The following is a 5,288-nucleotide window of genomic DNA, read 5'->3' on the forward strand; positions in this document are numbered from 1 at the left end:
GAAATGCGCTGCTGTGTGTGTGCTGCGGCACCGTAATGCGCCACCAGCACCTGCCTCTCCTCACACTCACTCAATTGAGTGCAAGTCTCGACTTGAAATTTGAGGACTTTGCACCAAAATGTGCCAAAGTGCCACAAAAAGGCAGTTTAATCTTTTTTTTTCTCACATTGATGAAAATGTATGCAAAGATTCTAAAAATGTGTAATATTAAATTTAGACACTTATCTGGATCAACTAATGGGTAAAATTGATAAACCTCGAAGACGTAACATTCCCTATGCCAACGTTGTAAGCATAAGTACTTCTTTTTTTTTTTTGCACTCATATAATTGCTCCCCTACCCACTGCTAAATGTGCCACTACTGGTGTCAGCTAGGCTGCTGAGCACAATTTCAAAACGAAGGTAAAAAACGACCAAAGTAAAATTAAAATTTGTTGAGGACAATGAAAAGGTCTTACATTAAGTCACAAGTGTCAAACTCAAGGCCCGGGGGCCGGATACGGCCCGCCACATCATTTTATGCGGCCCGCGAAGACAAATTGTGCATCAAATTTGTGTGTCATTACTAGAATTGCAAATTGTCTTCACTTTTAATATCTATTTTTTTAATATTTGACCAGTTTCTACTCGTCTGATTTGAAAACAAGTTTGTTTTGTAGCTTTTACTGTATATAATATGAGGTGCTCATACATTCATTTGGGTTGACAGTCATAATGGCCCTCCGAAAGACTAAAAAAATAAATTGTTTGACACCCCTGCATTAAGTGTAAATGTTTTCTATTGAGATCAATTTGCTCAAAAGTGTGAATGGGACAACACTTACGGGAGTTTAATTTACCCCTTGGTGTCACCTAATTTCAGCTCATTGTTTTCATGATGCAAGCAACTGAAACGTCCCTGTGAAAGGTTCGTTTTTCTGCTCCTTGTTGGGTCTCAAAACGGCAGTTCAAATGCTCACCTTTCGATACCGTTACATTCCAAAACAATTGTTCCCATGAACAACAATTCCATCTGTGCAATACACATGCTAAATACTACTGTGCCGTAACAAACCCTTTCTACACGGAGTTGAACTTATTCGTTGGAAAGTGTCAGAGGAGAAAAAGTAAGGTAAAGCAAAGGCAAGTGCGGAGTGATCACAAAGAAGAAATTCACCTCAAGCTGTGCTGTGCTCCCCTGTGAGATATCGCTTTGACTGAGAGAACGGTGAGATTTTTTTTTTCTGCTTGAGGCTTGGCAGCATACTGTCCTGCTCTCATTGTTGTTACTGCCAGTTCTCTCAAGTTCGGAACTATAACAACATCTACAGGCAAGAATAGCATTTTATTTATTTTATGTTTCATTGGTCCATTTTGATTATGTGGTCCAAAGTAAAATAAAAACAAGATATTTTGTTGAGAGCAGCTAACAGTAGAGAGAGAGCTTGGCAGCAGGTTAAAGTAGAAGTGGGGGAAAAAAACAACTACAGCATAAAAGGAATTCACAGAAACAAAATGTCTTGTAAAAAAAAAAACAATATGAGTGGACACCCCAAATATCCCTCCTGTCTAGGAGATGACACAATGCTCGTGAAGTTCCATTATTCTGGAAGAGAAGGGGTGGATGAGACTTATCATCAATGCTCCATTAACCTTTAACTGGCGTTGCAATTTCAAGACAGAGCTGTTCTGAAAGCGCCTTTCCCAGAAAGCATGACATTTTTCTTGGCTCACCTTGTCAACAACAATGCTGCTGTTCATTTTCAGACTGAAGAATAAAAATCCCCAATCTGTCAAGTTCACCCGAAGCCGGACGTATACAATGCCGAGCTCGAGCACTATCCATGGAGTAGGCACTTCTTTTTTGTTAAGGGAAAATAAAGCTTTAAATTCGCTTCATGAACCAGTTGTTTTTTGCCTCCTCTAGATGCCGATGTTAGTTTATATAAAGGCGTCCCAGGAAATGGCAAATCAGCCCATTGTCCCAGAGAGAGGAGTCCCAAAATACAACTGGTTCGTGAAGAAAATTCGAAGCTCCACTTTCCCATCATTACTTATTTATTATTTAGTACAGAAACAATAAGTTTGCCATAGTGGTATGTTCATACATTGCAAGTGTTGGTTTAAAACAAGCCCCGGTACAATTTAACTATATATTATTGGAGGTCATTCAGGCAAATGGGATTATCTGACACTACTAAAAGACGCAGGTCGCGGTAGCAGTGAAGTAGATACCGTGCTAAAACTCAAAAGATTGTAAATAAATCATCTGTGGTAAAACAAGGACGTCAGAATGTCAAGGGATACGTAAATATAAACTGCACTTGCATCATTGCAAAAAATATATGGAAGGCGGTGTGGCAGATTCCAATATCTGTGAATGAGTAGATCTGAAGGTGATTCTCATATCTCCTTTCTGACAGGCTCAACAAACTTCCGCCCCCTTGAGATTCCGCACCAGTCAGCCCTGATAGCACACAATTCACTTCTCCTCTCATGTGCACACACGAACAGACACACAAATACAGGTGCACTCACCCAGAACTGGCCTTTTTATTTAAATGCATTAATATTTAATTTTCGAACACGTTGTGAAAGACCACATGAGCACGTACAAAGGACCCCTCGATGAATATGCAACCATCTCATAAATATTTCAGCAATCCAATTCCCTATCCGACGGTTGAGTCACCGGAAAACTGAGATGATCATGATGAGAATTAAAAAAAAAAAGCCTGCCAATGTTTACTTAAGAAAAGTACAGCACACACCAGTACTTTCAGTCATGTATGAACTTCTTTTTAGGTAAGTAGCACACGAGCGATTACATCAGGTTCATCTAACCCAGTGGTTCTTAACCTGGGTTGGATCGAACCCTAGGGGTTCAGTGAGTTGGTCTCAGGGGTTCGGCAAAGCCTCCACTGCGGAGGTCCGAACACACCTGATTTATCAAGTAAATTTGTGATGTCACATATCTGAACTGGTCTCGCAAAAGGCAACAGCAGAAGTCACACTGATTTGCAGGTATGCCATTTGTTGTGTTGATTTTGTTCTTTGAAAAAGGTGATGTTCATACACGGCTCATTTTGTGCACCAGTAAAAAAAATCCATGTGTTGGGTTTGAATTATTATTAGGGGTTCGGTGTACATGTTGCCATAGTTTCAGTTTGCGTCACTGCGTACTCGCCCCTCCTCTATGTAATCACCGTCATCTGCCTCTCGTTACCTGTCTTGTATTTAAATCCTGTCTGCCCCTCACTCCCCTGTCGGATTACTCTCGTCTCTCGTACCTCGTCTTGTCTTTCTGTTTCTCTGCAATTTGGTCTGCCCGTCTGTCGGTTACCCCTGTCACTCTGCCTCCGTTAAGTTATGTTAGTTTGCCGGTTCTGTTGGTTTGTTCCCCTCATCCTCCCTTCCAACTACCATTCGCCCAGCTCTACTCCAGTCCGTGCATTCATTATGCATTTTATGGCTGCGGTGCCTTGTAATCTAGAAAACACGGTAAATCTTCACGACTGTGCACCATTTTTAACAATTTCAAACCCAGGTTGAGAAGATATCTGCTACACACGCTTGTAGGAACGTGTGAAATCTAAGCAGCATTGCAGGAGACGTAGTAGACACACACCCACACACAGATTCCAAGACAGCAAAATTGAAGAGAAGGTGGAAAGAGGCTATGATCCAAAAGGAATATCCCCCACTCACTAGTGCTGGGACCCCGTGTTACTATTCGACCTTGTACTGAGTTTGCTCTACCTCACTTTACACATAGCATAGCGATATCCGCTCTATCAATCATTTGACAAAGTTGTTCGGACAGGAATTTTATTGTCAGGCACAGTCCATACAATATGCATAGTGCAGGCCTGGCACAAGTCGTGAAAAATTCAAGACGGCTAGTGCTTTTTCCTCCAGCCAAATCTATTTCACTGACACGTGTGACATGTTCATGATGGTTAAATACTGGTTCACATATTCAGGATTTATTGTATCCTTCGAATGAGATAGCCTCGCTCGACATGTTTGACTAAAATGCCTCCGAGGAAGAATCACAGGCGTACTACAAAAGTCTTTTCTGGGGGATTTTAGGAAATCACACCCACACAAAATTCCCAGTCAACCTTTCAGAGCCCACACGCTGATCAAGTGATGGAGTAGAACAATTCAGTGTCGGGGGTATTATAGGTGCGTTAATTGCAATGCCTTCCTGTACGGAGGCGTCAAACTGCCTAAGACAGGGGTGGGCAAACTTTTTGACTCGCGGGCCGAACTGGGTTCTAAATTTGGACCGGAGGGCCGGACAAGGAGCAGATGGACGTAGGCGTTGTGTGAAGTCATATAAGCGACCTGTAAAGGTCATTGCATAAAAGATCTTGGCCTTTAGTAGGTAGTAAAGCATGGATATTCCAAACAATTTTTTTGAAAACAAATGCATTTATTAACAGCATTAAAAAAATAATAATTCACTAAAAAACTGCTATCAGTGATTCTCATAAAATACGACACTGTTATTATGAATAACAATCTCCATCACTTCAGTGCCTGCAGGTCAGATTAATGAAAGATGTTTATCTTATGAGATCACATCAAACGGCAAACATTCTGACCAAATATATCATCTTGAAGAATCGGTGAAAGCATACATCCAAATAAAGTAATCAAAACAGCAACACGGTGAGGGGTATCTGAAAATCAGAGCAGAGTTTTAACTCGCAAACACCTGGTAACAGAGGTGAGGAAACGGGAAACACCTCCTTAAAGTAAGCCTTAAGAACTTTACAGGTTAAGATTAGTCGCAAATAGGTGGTGCATCAATGTCCTTGAGCATCCTGCATTGTTTGAAAATGAGAATGGTCGCTAGTTTCAATCCCTGCTATGTGTACAAATCATATTGAAAATGCATTTTTTTACAATAAACTTGAGAGCCTCCCGTTCATTTTCAGTGGGAACAGTGTTGTTGGTCTCCCTTTTTTGCTAGTGCGTCATAGTCTGGAGTAAAATTTGTTGTGGCAATTCTTAGGCGAGATCCGAGGTGTTGGTCCGTTTACCTTGATCTGTGACGGGTTGATGTTGATGTGGCTGAACTTCACGTCGCGTACGTCGAGCCAAATTGTCCACTCTTTTTTAACATTCGGCACTCACTTCTTTTTTTCGGGCCACTCATTTTAATGGAAGGATTCCAGGGGAAGGTTTGTGGGTGGCTTTAGCGCAAAACTGCATCTGAAAGCTCAGCGCGCGAATTATAAGAATGCTGTCGTCAAAGCCCACGCTCTAAATTCGGGACTGATACGAATAGAGCGAGAGT

This window comes from Syngnathus typhle, linkage group LG11, assembly GCF_033458585.1.
Source record: "Syngnathus typhle isolate RoL2023-S1 ecotype Sweden linkage group LG11, RoL_Styp_1.0, whole genome shotgun sequence".
NCBI lineage: Eukaryota > Metazoa > Chordata > Actinopteri > Syngnathiformes > Syngnathidae > Syngnathus > Syngnathus typhle.